This window comes from Mus pahari, chromosome 19 (assembly GCF_900095145.1).
Source record: "Mus pahari chromosome 19, PAHARI_EIJ_v1.1, whole genome shotgun sequence".
In the NCBI taxonomy this organism is placed as follows: Eukaryota; Metazoa; Chordata; class Mammalia; order Rodentia; family Muridae; genus Mus; species Mus pahari.
Window position 1 is genome coordinate 47,497,040 of NC_034608.1, and position 18,922 is coordinate 47,515,961.

The 18,922-nt window shown below is 36.7% G+C and overlaps 1 non-coding gene across 1 annotated transcript; it reads right to left on the reverse strand.

The window, feature by feature from the left end:
- Nucleotides 1-3,098: 3,098 nt before the first annotated feature.
- On the reverse strand, nt 3,099-3,260 carry LOC115062683. The gene has a single exon (XR_003842616.1). It is a non-coding gene; the product is annotated as a U1 spliceosomal RNA (small nuclear RNA).
- Between the last annotated feature and the right edge of the window lie 15,662 nt (nt 3,261-18,922).

Here is an 18,922-nt window from a genome sequence, read left to right on the forward strand (position 1 = left end):
CCTTTTCCTTCCTAAATGATCTCACATGAGGTCCTTGTAAAATGCCGTTGTCATTTGAAATCCTCTGTTCCAAGAGATTGTGGAACCTGGTAGAAAGATCTTCCATCCTCTGACAGTGTACTGAAATAATCTAAATTTCACTTGTCATTCTTCTCTGAACATCTTTATTGTGCTCACATGAGCCATAACAATCAATATCTCACTAAGTGTAGTACAGGCTAATCATAGGAAGACCCTCAATGGTGATTTATTTCAGTTATTAACCATGGGGTGTTCCATTGTCTATCTGAAACTTTGTGGTCACTGTTTTTTTTTTTTTTTTTTTTGGGGGGGGGCATGGTAGGGACTTCCACTTTGATGGCAAACCATGACTCATAGAGCACTACTAGGTGACCCTGATGATAGGAGCCTTTACATTCTGTTCAGGCCATCTCTCTACCACTGCAACTTCCACCTTAGTTTCCGGCTCTGTCTTTTTGAATACCACACAAGTTTTTCTAATGTTATCATAGGATGATTTTAAAAGAACAGAGCTGATCACTTCTCAGGTACCAGGTGACTAGCAGCACTCTGCTATGACAAAGGACTAAGAAAATTTGTGCCTCACATTGCAGAGGGATAATGCAGACTGATGTTTATGGTTTTCAAAACTATTCATAAATAGCATGAAGGGTTTTCTTTTTACTAGTAATTTTCTTTTCCATCATAAGAAAAATGTAAATCTCTAGAAAAAAAATACATTCATCCAGTGTATAGCTCACCTTTTAGAATTCTTTTGGTGATCTCTGGTTGAGGTGGTTGGCTCAACCAACTGTTTACATATTTTTACATAATATGTTTGACAAGAAATAAATTCTAATTTGAAATACTCTTTAGCATATCAAGGCTTCGAGAGTTTCTTCCCCAAACTTTTGCCTTCTCCCATTTATTTTCATTTTCTTTGCATCTTAACCCAGAAAGTGACCTACTTTATTATTTAATACCTAAGAATTTACATAGTGTGTCCTTAGTAAGAAAGTATAAAATAATCTTTTTGTTGCTGTACTTTGATGGGTTGATATAGACTTTGAATAAAATATATTCACTGTTCATTTCCTGTCTTCAGAGAGTTGTGCTTTAATAAGTTGATTAAGTAGATAAGATTAAAATTGATACCATTTATGGATAACTTAACCAGTTCTCTAAAGTTGAACATTCTACATGCAGTATGAACTTTTTCAGCATAAGTGTCCCAGTGCGGTTAGTGTAAGACAATGGTTCTCAACCTATTGGTAGCAACCCCTTTGGCAAAACTCTATCACCAAAAATATTTAGATTATGATTTATAACAGTAGCAAAGTTGTAGTTATAAGATGGTAACCAAAATAATTTTATGATTGCTGGTCATCACAGCATGAGTAACTCTATTAGAGGGTAGCAATGTTAGGAAGGTTGTAATTTCCTAGTGTATATGTGCAGCACACTGATGTCCATGTAGCACGGGGGGGGGGTCATATGACAATAAACTAAGAAAATATACACTGAAACCTAAGCCAAAGGCCTTCATTACAACATCACTTACCTGGTCTAAAAAGATTAGATGTTCCTGCTATAAAAATTTTGGGTCATGAAACTTACTATCTCAAAGCTCATAACCTCCTTAAGCCTCTGCCATCCAAGACAATCAATATATGTTTTTTCCCCACTAAGCCCTTGAAAGAAAGCTACCATCTTTATATTTCTGAGTTAGTATGAGCTCTTTCTATCTCATATTTTACATAAGGAAGACATCCAGCAGTTAAATTGCCAGTTAATGTTCAAACAAACAAAGTAAAAGATATGGGACACACAACCATAAATCGTATCCAAAGACATTGAAGAGGGGGCATGTGGGTAAGACACGATCTCATTTAAATGGTGTAACCTCTTTATACTTAAAAGAGACAAGGAAAATGACTATCGCCTACATTTTGTGACATTGCTGCTAATCATTTTATATAGTTAATTTACTTCTTGTCTATAAAAGTTTTATGATGGGAAAACAGAGAGTAGCAATGTGAATTGACTATTTTTGTTCCCAAGGCAAATTGAGCAAAATCAAGATATGATCATTTGGCTAACTCAATGCTCACACTCAAAGCTCAATAGCAGTAAACCGTCAATGGAGCTGACATGTGTGTGACATGTATTGAGCATGTATGTGAAAACTCACTAGGGAAGATTTGGCATTGTGTGAAATAAGAGCAACTTTGCAACAAGCTGTATAGAATAATGGATGTTAATGTGATAAACACCGAAGAAATGTGAACTGGTCACCAGAAGAGATGGCATGGGGACTTAGCAGGAAACAGGCAAGTATCATGATACAACTTTCAACAGCATCATAATTTTACCTACCCAACTAGAAAAAGAAAAGGAGGCTGCTTCCTGCATATTTAAAATGCATTTTAGTATATCTTGAGTTCTCAGTAGAAGGAAAAGATGGAATAATCTTTTACTTCCACATAGTTGTCAAGCCTAGGATGACATATAGGTCATAAACTGAAGACCTTCAGAGAAAGCTTTCACATCCAGTATACCCTGTGATACTCTTTGCAGTGGGTTCAAAGGGGTGCGCTGTTCATAGAAAGAAGTCATGGAATATGGAATCCAAGATGCATTTCTAGGGTTAGTTCAGATCAAGAGAAACTTCAGTCCCAACATCTATGTTGATGCTAAAAGAATATTCATTTTCCAAGGCACATTTGCAACCTTGGTGAACAGAAAAGAGTTTGACTTTATGGCTATTGAATTGATAGCTAAAACTAATACTAAAATGAAGGTAATAAATTTTATGAAAACCTAACTGAAAGAGTGAAGTTAATATCCTATGAAGTGTATCAGAGAACAGCTGCATCTCTTTTTTTCTTTTTTTTTTTCTTTATTTTTTTAGTTTTTTGAGTTTGAGACAGGGTTTCTCTCTATAGCCCTGGCTATCCTGGAACTCACTCTGTAGACCAGGCTGGCCTCGAACTCAGAAATCCACCTGCCTCTGCCTTCCAAGTGCTGGGATTAAAGGTGTGTGCCACCACTGCCCAGCTGCATTTCTTTTCTTTTCTTTTCTTTTCTTTTTTAAATCAAGAGAGATAGTGGATGCAGTCCCCCACTACCACAAATTATGCAGTCGAGTTTCCCGCATTTGGGGAAATCACAGGGGTCAGCACATCCGGAGTGCAATGGATAAGCCTCTCCCTGGGAAAACCACCTTCTTGATCATGGTATCTCCCCTGCCAGGTTAGTATCCAGCTGCATTTCTTAAAACAACTGCAACTTGGTTTATTTTTTAAAGTAGTTTGGAAGTTACAAGCAGAGACATCCATAACCAATTCAACTGTAATTTAAGTGTTAAAAATAGAAAGAAGGAAAAAAATATCTCAACAACCATAACAACAACAGAAGCAGAAACTAATTAGCATTGGGTTGTACATTAATTGAAAACAGTTGTAATCTGGGCAAGTAAGGGGTGGCTGGGTGAAAAAGAATGGATTGTGACATGCTAGAGTTGGCAGGAGGGGTGTACATTGAAGAATGACCTTAGAGTCAAAGGCTCAAGGTTTAACTCAGAAGAAAAATAATATCCATGTACGGATTTGTCTTAGTCAACTGAAGTTGATACAACAAAGCACCATGGGCTGGATGGATTATAAGCAATATATACTTAATAATCACAGCTCTAGAAGCTTAAAGTCTGAAACCAGAGTGCTGTCCTGACAAGATTCTCCTGAATTTCTATTCTACGTCTCACATGGCTTTTTTCTTGTGCTAACATAACAGCTAACAGAGATGGAAAAGCTTATGTCCCTGTATCTTCATAGCTGGAAGCAAGATTTCCACCCTCGCCGCTTCTCCAACAGTCATTACATAATGTGTCATGATTTCAACAGAAACTTGAGAATGACAAACACATTCAATTAATGGTGCCCCTTGTTTGGTTCCCCAAAATGTATGTCTTTTTCACATATCAAATACACTGACTGCATCCTTCCGACATGACACCTTCCGGGTCGAAAGTCCAGGTCATTAAACATCATAAAGATCATGCATAGGTAAGACACTCAGAACTTCATCCTTAAGCAAAATTCCTCTCCAACTGGAAGTCTGTAAAACTAAACAAGCTATATATTTCCAAAATGCAGTTGTGGAACAGGCATCCACTAGTTATTTCTAATAAAATAATAGAGAGAAAACAAGAAAGGAAGGATTGAATCTCACACAATTCAAGCTTTCAGTAAGGGAAACCTCATGAGATTTAAAATCTGAGAGTATCCACTTTAGTTCAATTTTCTACTATCCAGATTAACTTGGTTGTGTCCCATCCAAGCGATTCACCAAGATACAAGTCCTGAATCTTCTGTTCCCAGAATCCTATCCATAAAACTAAAGACATCATCTAGCCTATCAAAAGAAATTTGGTGCCTGTACCCATGGAATAAAATAGCAGCCTTGACAATTTATAAAGTGATATTTGAATCCTTCTTGCCTTATCTTAAAAAAAAAATGAAGCAGACTCACGGTTGAATTTCTCTGTGTTTTCAAAAATCAAATAAATAACCCCCTCCTTATACCTTATTCAGTTAGAAGTTGTAGGACTTCACTGGATTACTTGAGTGTGCAATCCATGTCATCTTAGTACCAACACATTCTAAGGGCATGTACTTAATGTTCGTCTACTCCAATCATACTTTCTGTTTTATTCAATGTAAATGAGCTAAAGATTTTCTAAATCATTACATTTTAGTTACTCTTTGCTTAGAAATTCCATATTTTCATGAGGATAATTTATTATATTTTATAATTTTCATAATTATAACAAATCTCAGTAGAGGTTAACATAGCTTCTGAACCAACCACTGTTTCATTTTTTTACTTTTCCAACATCCTCTTCTCAACCAGAAAGCCCCAAGCCACCCTTTCATCATTTTACTTAGAGATCTCAACTAATTGGAAATATTCAACTTAATCTTTTTTTAAATTATACCATTATAAGATATATGTCATGAACACAACATAGTAAATGTCTTTGTTACTTTATAACCAAGATAGCCTTTTCTACATTTCTACTAGAGAATTCATCAGAATGTCTTTCATTATCCATCCATCTATCAATGTTCTGTCTATAATGATCAGTATCTCTAAGAGGAGAGAAGTATCTCTTTCCATTTCCTCCTGAATTTCTGAGCTGTGCCCAGAATCTCCTTTAAAAATTATTTTCTAGCAATCTTGACTCCTTCACCATGGATCATAAAATTTCTGCATCCTGAGCCTGTGAATTTATTCCAAAGCTGTTTCTTTGTTTTCAGATATTTGATATAGAAATGCCTCAATTTCTGTTGGAACCAATTTCTACCTTACCTTTTTCGGGATGTAGTAAATAACCAACATATCCTTGGTGGCATGAAAACATCCTCTTCAAGGATCAGAGAACACTCTAGAAGAGACAGACAAAAGATGTGAGAGCCAAAGACTAAGAGGGGAACTGGGTATCCTATGCACTATATATTATTCAGCCATTATTATTGCAAACCATAAACAGCTGTGGGCAACTGTACTGGGTGTATCTAAGAGTGAGTCCATTAACAGTCGCTTATGAATAGAAGGACCTACAGGATGTATGACTCTTGCTATAAGAGTCAGTAAAGGGAGTGTCACTGTGCTCAGATATGTCTTCTTTGTTGACTTTGCCAATCCACAATGGATAGTCACCATTCAGTCATCACAAACATGCCAGTGTCTAAACTAAATGGTCCCAAAACAAACCCAAAAGTCATGAATCTTAGAAAACAACAGGTAGAGTGGCGTTACAGTAATGAGATGGGAGGGCAATGACAGAATTGAGGAAGAGAATAACCAGAACATGTAATATATGTTCATAAAGTTGTCAAAGAACTAAGTGAGCAAAAGACAGTGAGAAAGGAATAAAAGATAGAGTTAGAAACTGACAAAAAAACAAGCAAGCAAACAAAAATAACACCCCCTCAATAAAACCCACCTGCAGTTGAAAGGAATTTTATAGATTAACATGTGGGGTGAGAGAATCAGCATACTTGCCTTCTTACAAAGGACCACTTCTGATTGATGATACGAATTTCACTGTGTCCTCACATGTCAGAAAACAAAGATTTAAAAAGTGCAAAATTCCTTGCTATCTTTTTTGTTCTATAACATACTAATTTCAGTTGTGAAGAACTACCCATTTGGTGTGATTATCATTCAAGGCCCTACCTCCTATTACCATCAAATAGGCGCATGATAATTTTAATACAGGAATTCATCAACAGTAAAGTTATAAATATCCAGTCAATTACTCAAGTAAATAATGTAAATGAGCATAAAATTCTTAGTTTAAGTTTAGATAAAAAATATCTTCATGAATTTAAAGCATCAGAAATTCTAAATGATAAGCAATTTTTAGGATCAAATACAATCTAACTGTTTCAAGGAAAGATTGCCTTGTGTGAATAATTGGGAAGAGAATAGATTTGAACTTACTGTAATATTAAATAAGATCTCAATCTGAGATGAGAACAGTTGATGGCTGGTTACATTTAGTTATCGGCTAGGCTAAAAATAATAAGCTTAAAGGTCAATAGAGAAGTTCATGGCTGTTTGAGCTTTGTCTACCAAAATTCAAAGCTTGAGTGTTTAAAGTAGGCGCATTTGACACTCAAGCAGAACTATTGTTTATTTTAAGACATACTTGAAACTACTCACAGGGATATTGAGTGAGAAGCTAATTCACAAACACAGAAAAGACCCATTTTAGAGATTAGCAGCTCGTTATTCCAGAAATATAAAAAGAGAAGAGCTGAAAGAAATTAGAAATATATTACATTGGAAATATATTTCTTTAATTTAATTAAAACAGAAATATCCTGTGGTATGGAGGGCATGTGATTGACAGAAACATAAGCCATGAATTCAACTTTCAGTACCTCAGATTACATGAAAAAAATAAAAAAAATAAAAAAAAAACAGACACCAAATCCTGCTTGTATTTTATTTATTTATTTATTTATTTATTTATTTATTTATTTATCTATTTAGTAGAAAAACCTCCTTGACTACAATTCATGTCTCAGCCCAGACTGGTATATTCCACCATTTATCCTTTCGCAAACCAGTGTTTATTTGGTGAAATGTAACAAAATTGTAGTCACATTCACTGTTACTTCAGCACATACTTTTTGAACATTCATCATATTTATATTAATCGATTATGGTGACACTAATAAGACAAGAAACATTCAAAGACTAATTTGGCAGGGATGCAGTAAAAGAGATTTATTACCTATTGCCTTATGACATTTTGCATTTTTTCCAGCTAAGAGTGAAAACCATTCATGATTTTGGCAGAAGTGTAGGTCAACTTTTCTTGCTACTAAATGATTATTCTTAACTATATACAAAGAATAAACTTATGTAGGATTATTTCAAAATAAGTCAACATATTTACAACCACAAAATTCTGTTTGCTTTAAGCTAGGGCTATGCTGTTTGAGGTGCCAAGTAAAGAAGACCTGAATGCCCTTGAACAGCAAATTGCATCAGAATATCTCATCACTTTAATATGGAGTATGAATTAGTAATGGTAAGGATCACTCCTACACTTGTTCTTAGCAATGAGAGGATGGTGGCAGCATTTGCTGTGATAAAATTCATTGGGTTGAAGTACTATTGATGGCAAATCCATGTAACACATATGGCAAACTACAGAAGAAACATGAAGCAGAAACCAAATTTGAAGGTTTAAAACCACACTATATGAGACAGGAGAGTCAGAGGTAAAACAATAAACAACAAAAACCAAGTCTGATCCAACACTTATAAGACTGTAGAAGAGCACGGGTGTATTAGTAGGCAAAACACTGTAATGGGACAGTGCTAATGCAAGTGTGAAAAGAAATGCCTGGTGAAGGCAGTGGAATTCTAGCTGCATCTGTGTCCGTTTAGGACAATGAAATAGTCTCTGTGTTCAGAAACAAATGAGAAATAAGATAACATGTTTACAATGATGCAAGCACAAGAGATTGGCCATTACTGGCCATTATTTCTGGGGGGGAAATGGAAATGGTAAGACCTTTGGATGACCCCAGGGAACTGGGTGAGTCAATTGTCAGGCTGTAGAGCTGAGAGGACACCCCACAGAACACCCTGTTCCCCTTGAGATGAGGAGAGGGATATGTGCCCAGATAGGTCAAGGCATTCCATCACTCCATATAAGATTTATGTCCACTACCATCCTTCCCAGAACTACAGTAAGTGTTATGTTATCACAGAGCTGAAAGGAAACAAGGGCCATGTAATAACAGAGTAGAAGGATAGCTCATAGGCTTTCTCCAGCTAAAAGTCACTTCCCTTTCCTTGAAAAGACAGGGCACAATTTTATTGAATGATAATCAAAAGGTTAACCAGTAATGCATGAATCTGAGAGAAATTAAGCCATCCTGAGCAACCTTTACATAAACCCTAGAAATTTTAAAATGATACTCCGTTCTTTTACTGTCTTTCTCTCCAGGTGAAAAACAGCATTCAAAACCACAAAATCCAAAAATGAAGAAGCACTCCATGTGACCAACAGCAAAGGCAGAAGCATTTCATGGAGGGATCTGGAAATGAAGACTGAAAAGAAAATAGTAAAGAAGCCCTATGATCATAATGGTTAAGACAAGTATGTAAACACAAGGATAGAGATGCGGGAGATAAGAAAAAGAGACAGGTGGAAAATAAACTAGCTTCAAAGATATAGATTCTCAATGAATTAACATTATGTGCAAACAAGACAAACCCAACCAAATAAACAAACACCAGGTATGCGCTTATAACAACAGAAAAGTCAGCTAACACGAGAACCTCAAAGAAAAAGATGAGCAGCAGAATTTCTGAGGAAAAAGCTAAGCAGTATTATGTTCATGTAATGAAAGGCAGATGAGAGGGGGGCAGCTGATTTTAAAAGTCATCTGAGAAATCAGAACTCATGATTCTCGAATTTATGTAAGTATAAACATTCATATTCAAGACACTCAACAAACCTGAGGAAGAATTAAAGTGAAACTACCAAAGCAAATCATAATCAAATTGCTAAAATTCATATGACAAGTCATAAAGGCAAAAATAGAATACTCTATGCCAGAGCAAAAAAAGTTTAAAATTACCGAAGAAAACTTATAAAAAATTTATGTCAAGAACAATAGACTAGATTGACATGTTTAAAATGCTAAATGGAAAATATTCCACATATTCTGTTAGCAAAGATTTACTACCCAGTGAGCACACCTCTCAAGAGTGGTAATGGAATGCTTCTCAGAGAAGCAAAAGGTGCGTTCATTTATCACTGTTAGATTAGCACTAAAAGTATTTGTTAAAGAATGCTCTGAATGGATATGAAAAATGACATTGGCTAGAAACAGATCCCAACAAGATATAAGGAGAGCAAGAAAAATTATACATATGTATAATATCCAAAATTATTTTAATAAGTTCAACTATTTTACAATACTCCCTACAGGATGTAGCTTACTTGGTAGAGTGGTTTCTTTGATACCTAAGACACTGGCACATGTAAGCCCAGGATGGTGGTACATGTGTGTTATCTGTGTACTCTAGAAGTAGAAGAAGGAGGTTCAAAGATCATGGTCATCCTCAACTACAAAATAAGTTTGAGGTGAGCTTAGGAAACTTTAGACTTTGTCTAAGAAATAAATTAAATTATTAATAACATGAATAATACATAGTAAATAAAAGGCTAAATGTAAAGATATGAGATGAGCTTCATAGTTACAACTGTAAAAGGTCTGCAAAGATGTCAGAAACAGGAAGGAAGTAACTGTATGCTACTCTAAGACTGTTATACAACAACTGAAAGTTATATTACTGCTTAGTGTAAAATGAGATATAAAACCTATTTATGGTAGTCCAAATATTTAAAACAAAAAGGATATAAATTTGGCAGTGATGGAGAAATAAATTCACAGTTAAATCAAGTCATCAATAATGACAGCAAATGTAAAGATGAAACATATTCAAAATATAGAGTGTCTACTCAAATAAAAATAAAGATCCAACTTTAATAGAATCTCCAGGAAAATCTACTTTAAACACAAAAGAAGACAGATGTAAAAGAAAGGAGAAAAAGATATTCAGCACTAAGTGAGATGCTGATGTACAATATTACTACCTCAGAAAGCATTGTTAGACGTGAAGGATGACATTATACCTTTAAAATGGCTTTCAGTAGCTGTGGCTAAGAATCCGGGACCTAGACAGACTGGCTAGAGTCTGAGAATGGGAATTACAGCAGGCAGTATCAGAGTGAGCAGAGTTTCAACACAATTGTTCTTTTTTTTTTAAATTTTTTTATTAGATATTGTCTTCATTTACATTTCAAATGCTATCCTGAAAGTCCCCTATACTCCCCCCCGCCCCTGCTCCCCTGCTCACCCACTCCCACTTCTTGGCCATGGCATTTCCCTGTACTGGGCCATATAAAGTTTGCAAGACCAAGTGGCCTCTCTTCCCAATGATGGCCGACTAGGCCACCTGCTACAGATGCAGCTAGAGACACGAGCTCTGGGGTTGCTGGTTAGTTCATATTGTTGTTCCACCTATAGGGTTGCAGCCCCCTTCAGCTCCTTGGGTACTTTCTCTAGCACCTCCATTGGGGGCCCTGTGTTCCATCCAATAAATGACTGTGAGTATCCACTTCTGTATATGCCAGGCACTGGCATAGCCTCACACGAGACAGTTAAATCAGGGTCCTTTCAGCAAAATCTTGCTGGCATGTGCAATAATGTCTGCGTTTGGTGGTTGATTATGGGGTGGATCCCTAGGTGGGGTAGTCTCTGGATGGTCCATCCTTTGTCTTAGCTCCAATTTTTTTCTCTGTAACTCCTTCCATGGGTATTTTGTTCCCTATTCTAAGGAGGAATGAAGCCAATTGTTCTTGCTGACTCCTGGCAGGTACTAGAAAGCCTGCTCTGGAATGATATTTTGTTTAAAAAAAAATGTGAAAGATGGGATCATATTAAAGATTCTTACGGAGATTGGGCTGAAGCACAGAAAAGAAATCCGAGCTTGAACTCCTGAATCCAGCAGGATGGTTTGAATGAGAACGTTCCCCACTGATTCATATCGTTGATCACTTAGTACTCAGTTGTTGGTAGTCTTTGGAAGGTTTGAGAAGCACAGCCTCGTGGGAGGAAGTACATGACTGGAGGAAGGCTTTGAGCGTTTCAAGCTTTTGTGCCTTTTCTACTTTCATCTCTCTGCTTCATGGTCTAGGTTGAAGATATGGTCACTCAGCTTTGGCTCAGCCTCTATGTGGCTTACAGCTATGCACTACCTGTCTAACTTCCCAGCCATGATGGATTCTAATCCAGCTAGAACTATGAACTCAAATAAACTCTTCAAACTGTATTTTGGTCAAGGTGCTTTTATCACAGGAGCAGTCAAATGAGTAACAGAAAGAGCAAAATGATTTCCTGTGCCAAGAAATTTATGCTTGAAATGGGGACAAAGATTTGCTTTAGGTTTTCCTTGTGGAAGATAGCATTTCTTTGATGATTCACTGGTTCAGAGAATTTTCATGTTCACTAGACTGATTATGTTTCAGGGTTTCAGGAACAGAAAGGGAAAAAGTCAAAACCCAGCTCGACAAAATTGTATATTTATGAGCTCCTCTAAAAAATAATAATAATAAAATAAGGATTAATCAGAGCCTTTATGACCTGGAGCAACAAATTGACAGAAAAACTATAGGACTGGGAAAATTTTGAAAGTAGCATTACATAGGCCACTCCAAGATTGTAGATACAGTGTATCTGAGCCATGTCTGAGCAGCTCCCAGATCAGAGCTAGCATTCCAGCCTAGCTTCACCAACAGGCAGTCTGGATGGATTTCTTGTGGTGGTGCCCTTAAGAGTACCTCTCTTCAGAATGAAAAAGAAAACATACTGCCTCAGTTTTTCCATGCTAATCGATTTGAGATATCAAAGTAGAGACTTCTTCTTGATAATAGAGTTCATTTGAGGATGCGTATTCTATTTAGCATGTGTCTGTGTCAGGCAAGATATGTATGTCCCTGTGAGTGAAAATGCCTGAAGAATCTAGAAAATGTTAGATCCCCTGGATCTGGATATAGAGGCAGTAGTGAGGCACCCAACCTTGGTCCTAGAAACCAAACTTGTTTTGTCTCATTTGTGTGGGTTAGCTTTGAGTCTGCAGATATGTGTCAGATTTTTGTTTAGTTGGTTGGTTTGTATTTTGTTCGTTTTTTTTGTTTGTTTTTGTTTTTATTCTTTGTCCTGTTGTTTGTGTTTTGTCTGTTTTTGCTTTTTTGTTTGTTTTGTTTTGTTTCGTTTTTGAGTATCTACAAAAGTGAGATATTTCCTAAGGAAATTCTAGGAATGTCCTTTGAGGGAGAGATGATATAATGCACTGCTAGAAAAGATTAGAAGTGAATACCAGAATGGGAAATGTTAAGTTGATAGGGCTAAAGGATATCAGGAGGAGAAGACAGGGGATTCAGGGAGTAGTGAAGAACACAAAAGAATTTGGAAAAGGTAATTAAAACCCACGAGCTTAAAAACTTTCTAAACTACACATAAACATGTGCATTGCCCTATAACAAGGTAACAATGCCCTTCTTAGTCACCACAGAGTAACAAATAAGTAGCCCAATGCAAGGAATAGTTTGCCTCTTCTGGAGTCATGGTCAAGTGAGGTCTCATAGATCTCTGAACAGTCCAGAGCATTTGCAATGCTATCAGTACTAGTTACTCTCCAGAGTTTGATGGTAAGCTTATGTTGCTGAATACTCCACATACTTGATCTGTAGAGCATAGAGAAATCTACCTGGTACTCAAACGGAAGCTTTTTCCATACTGCCTAACTTTCATGGTGTTGAAGGATGTTACACACATTACTAGAGGAGAAAAGTAATCGTGAATCTTACCCATCGCTGAATCATTACTACAATAACAACGGGACAGGCAAGACATACCTATAGTGGGACAATAGTGGCATAAATATCATGGGAATCACAATTCACATTCTGATTGAATTTGATTCCTGTTCCATAAGGGGAAACTCTTACTTGACACAATTGCTAATACTAGAACATGTGTCTAGGCTTACTTCTGTGTGTGGCAGTCAGAAGACAACTTGCGTAAGTCAATTCTCTCCTTCCAACACATAGATCTAGAAAGTTAATTCAGGTCCTTGGGATTGACAGCACATCTTGACCCACTGAGCTAACTTATAAGCCCAGATTTTGCATCTACTAACTCTGGTCCCTGTTTGCTAATGCATAAGTGTATTGTATGCCTATTATACAAGCTTTGCATAGACTCTAATAGAGAACCTACTACTATTATTTTGATAAATAGATATGTTAAATTGATTCCTCATGGGTTATTGCTATACCCATAAATTAACACATCTCCTAATGCTCATATAAGCTTCTATTTGCAGTAGTTAGCCATTAACACAGAAACTGGCCAAGGTTCACAGAATGGGAACCTGAAGTATCCTCAGCCCTAAATACAACAGATACAATGCAGGCCCTTCTACCTAACCTTATGGACCATTGTGTACATAGGGGTCAGTAAACGTATAAGAGCCAGAAGTGGTGGATGACCACAAGTAAATAGTGTTTTGTGCATATATCAAAACAACTGTGTATATGAACTCAGAGTGCATAAAGCCTGTGAAAACCAATACCAGACCAAATAAACACGGGAATGGAAGTTTTCCATGAGGACCTACCCATAGCTGAGTAGCTAATGACAGGTGTTAGTTGCTAGAAGATGGAGAGTTAATTTTTTTCTGAAGATAAGAAGTGGTCACTGGACCAGGTTCCACTGGAAGGCAACACACTCAAGAATATACGGTGATCATTTGACCATCACAAATTGGCCTTGATGGTTTTGTTTTTTAAAAGACACAAAACATGCAAGGTAGGAAAGGAGGGATAGATCAAAGAAGACTTGGGGTGCATGAATATAATCTAAAAACAGTGAACAAAATTCACAAAGAACAAAAACAACATTCAGTTTTAAACACCCTCTCCATCCCCTACAATAACAGAGAAAACTTTCAATTTGCTTACTTTGATGTGGTAGTTAGAAGGCAACTTGAGTAAGCCAGTTCTCTCCTTCCAACACATAGATCTAGGAAGTTAATTTAGGTCCTCAGGCTTCACAACACATCTTCACCCACTGAGCTAACATGTAAGCCCAGATTCTGCATCTACTCACTGTGGTCCCTGCTTTCCCATGCATAAGTGTATTAGTGTGCCAATTGTATACACTTTATATTTTTACCCGTGAGTGATTGTTTCTCATGTGTAGCACTTTTGGTTGGGAGGCTAAATAGTGGATGGGAGCTGTGGATGTGAATGTGGGAAGACATTGTAATCATCCGGAGCTATTCTCAAGGCCTAACTTTCACCAGCTATTTCTGTTTTACTGAATGTATGTTGCTTTTTAAGCATGAGCGTTTTGGTGTAACATTTCTTGTCTATCCAACAAGGATCTATTACTTTGAAGTGGCCAAATATAAACCGATAGACTTCAAGTGGAGTGTTTTCATTGTAATGACTTTATCCAAATCAATGTCCTTTATTGAATGTTTTAACAACACTACTAGGAGGCCAATATGGGCTCACCATTTTTATTAACTTAAAAAAAAAAAGATTTAAATGTCAAATGGCTGCTTCATTTGAATGACAAAATGATATGAAATATAAATGGGTGTGATTAAAAAAATTTCAAAATGGATAAATTATCATCTTCCTCGATCATGATAGGATGTTGGTAGATCTGGTCATGTGCAGGTCTTGTGCAGCTAACCACAAGTGCACTGAGTTCATGAGTGTAGTGTTTATGCCAGGGACAACAGACACCTTTTGCTGGTACCTCCTTCTATCTTCTTTAATGTTTCCTGAGCACTGGATGTGGTGATAAGAGAGAAGCGAGGACTAAATTTTCCTCAAAGATTTAGCCACTTCCCATTTATCCTTGATCTAGTACATGACCACGACCTGTGCCTGGTAAAGGAAATATAAATAAACTCAGTGGGCCACACAACCTAATAAAAAAGACGGAACTCTGGAATGGAACTTGTGAAGAAGGTCTGTAACAAAAAAAAAAAAGCATGAAAAAGTCAAACAATAATTTTTAAGTGTTTAAACATATAAAACTGAAAGTAAGAGGTTACATATCTGTAATGTGATCTGGCTACTCCAACAAGTAATGCAGCAAATAGTCAAAAGTCAAAAGTCAATAAAGACAGAGTAAATTCAGAAATACCATTTATTAACCATGTCCAAAGCCAATTTACAATTACTGTACTCTAAACCAGAATATGTATTACTCTCATGTGCACCCGGGAACAATCTCTGAGACATTGTTCAATTTATCAAACTAGATAGCCTGATAGTTAAAAAGATTTCTCAATAATCTCACCATAAATATGACAGAATAGGAACTGCCTGGCTTCACCCCGAGAAGAAGATTAGAATATTTGTCTAACAGTTAGCCTTTTTGAAGAGCAAACATGTTTCTGTCTTGCCTGTGTCAACATGGATAGAGAGGATGCAGCCACTGGAAATACACATGTGTTTGCACTCGCATACAGTGAATCACTATCACTTCTCTTCTTAGGAGATAATGAAGGAGATGGGAGAAAATCCCTGTCTTGGTTCTCCATGGTAACAAGAATGGTATTGATTCTCTCTCAGCTTTTCATAGGTTTGTGAGACTAATTTTATCTCAAAAATCATAGAGCCCCCAACATATTTTAAATACCATGGAATCACCAAGAAAGGGGAACACTACTAGTCAGAAGCAGGTGCAGAACTTACACTTAACCAGAAATCACAGACGTTTTTCTGAGTATGAAGCTAGCACATTCCTTGTAATTTGATGTTGTAATTACAAATCCAGTGAAAAGAGAGCTATGTTATTTTTTTTGTGGAGTCCTCCATATTGCTAACTAGGCTGATAAATGCTGTTATTCATCAGTAAGAAACAACACATACACATGAGGAGATATGACTATTTTTTAAACACACACCAAAGAATATAAACTGCCAACCATTACCCCTAAGTGATTAAAGCATTTGTTATCAATCATAATGACATTTTAACTAAAAAATCAAATGAGATGCTTAAACATCCGTAGACTCAAAAAAGACAGCAAGATCTTCAAAAGGAACAGAGACATATGCATCATGCTTCTTGGCTTTAAAACATTAAGAATCTGTTTGAAGCAGTGTGGTATTGCATAACAATAGATATAGACCCCTGGATTCAGATAACACATTGCTAAAAACTGTAAATACATGACTAACTAATCTACTGGAATTTTGAAAATTGAGAAGAATAAAATCTATTCAAGGAATAGGAAAAGTGGATATTTAAAAAATATATAAATAAATAATACAGGGACTTCAACTTGTCAAAAACCACAACAATATAAACAAAAAAAAAAAAAAAACCAAGCCTGTCTCATTTCTTATAAATAAGCTGATTTGCACTTAAATCCCCATGAAGGACTCAGATAATATTACTCAATTAAATTCTACCTAACAGTGAAGCCAAATGTAGTGAGTTCTCTAAGGCACTGTTGTTTTAGGAAATGAAAAAAGGGGAAACATTGCTCTTAGTAGGAAGGCCCGAACTAATGTCAGTTTTCGTGATGAGTGCTTCCATCTGAGCTCTCCAACAGCACAAGGGTCTTACCATTTGTCATTGATTTTCCCTCTGGAAGTCCTGCTTGGCACAATGGCAAGAATCACAAGTGACAAAAGTACCAGAAAAGAAGGAAAATTCTATTTGAAATAGTTATATATGAAAAAATGTCCCTAGACACCAAAAATTAGGCCTAGCAGGTAAGTTTAACATATTTGCAGGTTGTAAGATGAACTAACAGCGCATGCCTAGCCAGTATTAGCAGTTAACCATTGAAATGAAGAAAATGAGAGCTATTTATACCAATAGCAAAACTTGAAATACCTAAACTTCATTTAAAATAGATGTAATCCTTAGAAGTATAAATTGTCACTAAAATGCCAGAATTAGACCCATCCTTCATCAAAAAAGCTTCTCTTCACAACAGATGAAGACCATTAAGTCCAGAAAACCACAACTGGTCAAAATTCAGACAATAATCAATCATAAGATGCTTCGACCATGGCAATATGTATAACATAACTCCTGCATGTAAGGCTCAGGAAACATTGTGGAAGTGGAGGGAAGTTGTAGGAGCCAGAGGGTCAGAAAATCTCCTGTGATGTTGTGTCTCCTGGAAATTTGAGAAAAACTTCAACAATCAAATATCAACAATATTGCTGCCCAAACCACACCTGAACAGTAATAATACTAAAAGTTCTATTTACATGAAAGTGGGTATTCTCATGGGTCTCCACCATAAAGAAATAACTACCGGTAATTGAGGAATTCTCAAAGAAAGAGAATTTGTCTTTCTGAGATGAACTCCCTCAGTGGTTGTTCAGTATACATTGGTCAGCCCTGTAACCACACACATGCAAGGATAGACTTAGCAGTCTGTGTACATGGGTGTGCATTGGCGTGTGTGCATGCATGCTTGTGTGTGTGCATGCTTGAGTATATGTGTGTGTGTGTTTAAAACAATGACAATTGAGTAATGGGATCAAATTTTGAAAGATAGGGACAGGTAGAAAGGGGACTAGAGAGAAGAAAAGAAAGGAAGGAAATACACATAATGATATCTTTTTGTTTAAAAGAAAAAAAAACCCAGACCTAAATAAGAAAATACATGGATTTCATATATTAGAATACCCGAATCTGTCCTATTGTAATCTTCTGTTGTCTACCAATTAACATATCGACCTAGTATAATCTGAACTACATGTAATCAAGATAGCAGGGAAGAAAACTGGGGACTTATAGGAAGAGATCAGAAGTCATTTACATATCTACACTGAAAATTTGACTCCTAGCATCTTTCTGGAGAGCTGAGTTCACTCTAAATGCTGCACCCAGGGTCAGGTAGAACCGTGTCAAAAATAGAAGGATATGATTCCTGATCATATGGAGTGTCTACTAAGCGAGTGCAGGCCCAAGTTATCAGTAAATAATTAATAGATAAATAACATTTCGTGAGCTAAGAAATGCCATAGAGAAAATGAAGCAGAATGCTGGGCTCGGGAGTCTCTGCAGGACATTGTAAGGATGACTATAGATAAGATGCAGAGAAAGCTGTTCCCTTTGAGGAGAGCCTTGAATGAATAGCTAGGTTAATGGACCACCTGGGAGTATAAATTGTGAATTTAAGAAAAATACCAAAGCAGATAATAAAAGCAGTTATTAGAATTCCTTGCAAGCTGCACCTCATCCCTAGCCTGATACAATCTAATTCCCAAGCTGACCTTCGAATCTGCAGTGTCCGGACTCCGGGGCCAGTAATATTTTTCTAAAAGACTCTTACCCAGTGGGAAATGTACAATTTTAAATTCAGAACAGAAAAAAATCACAGTGGTAAGGAAAACATAACAAGACACAGAGGCTGTGTTAATTTTCCACCTCCCCGAGGGCCCGGGGCCTCATTCTGTTCTATTTCCTAACAGCTGGCAGGCTTTTTGTTCTTTTCCTCTGTAACTGTTTCTCCAGCAGGTGAAGCTCCATTTGGCATCCAGGGCATAGATTGTTAGAAGCGGGGGCCCCATGACATTTCATTAAGTTCGAATTTCCACATTTAGTACCAGACTACTGGAGCCTTGTTAAAAGCACTTAATTGCAGTCTCTTTCCAAGGCTGTAGCTATAGATGGGGATTCTACTCCATGTTAATTTCTTGTGCATTACCCCCAAGGTCTTCCTGCTGCTTGGTGTATTTAACAGCTTTCTCCCTCTTTCCTTTCTGTCT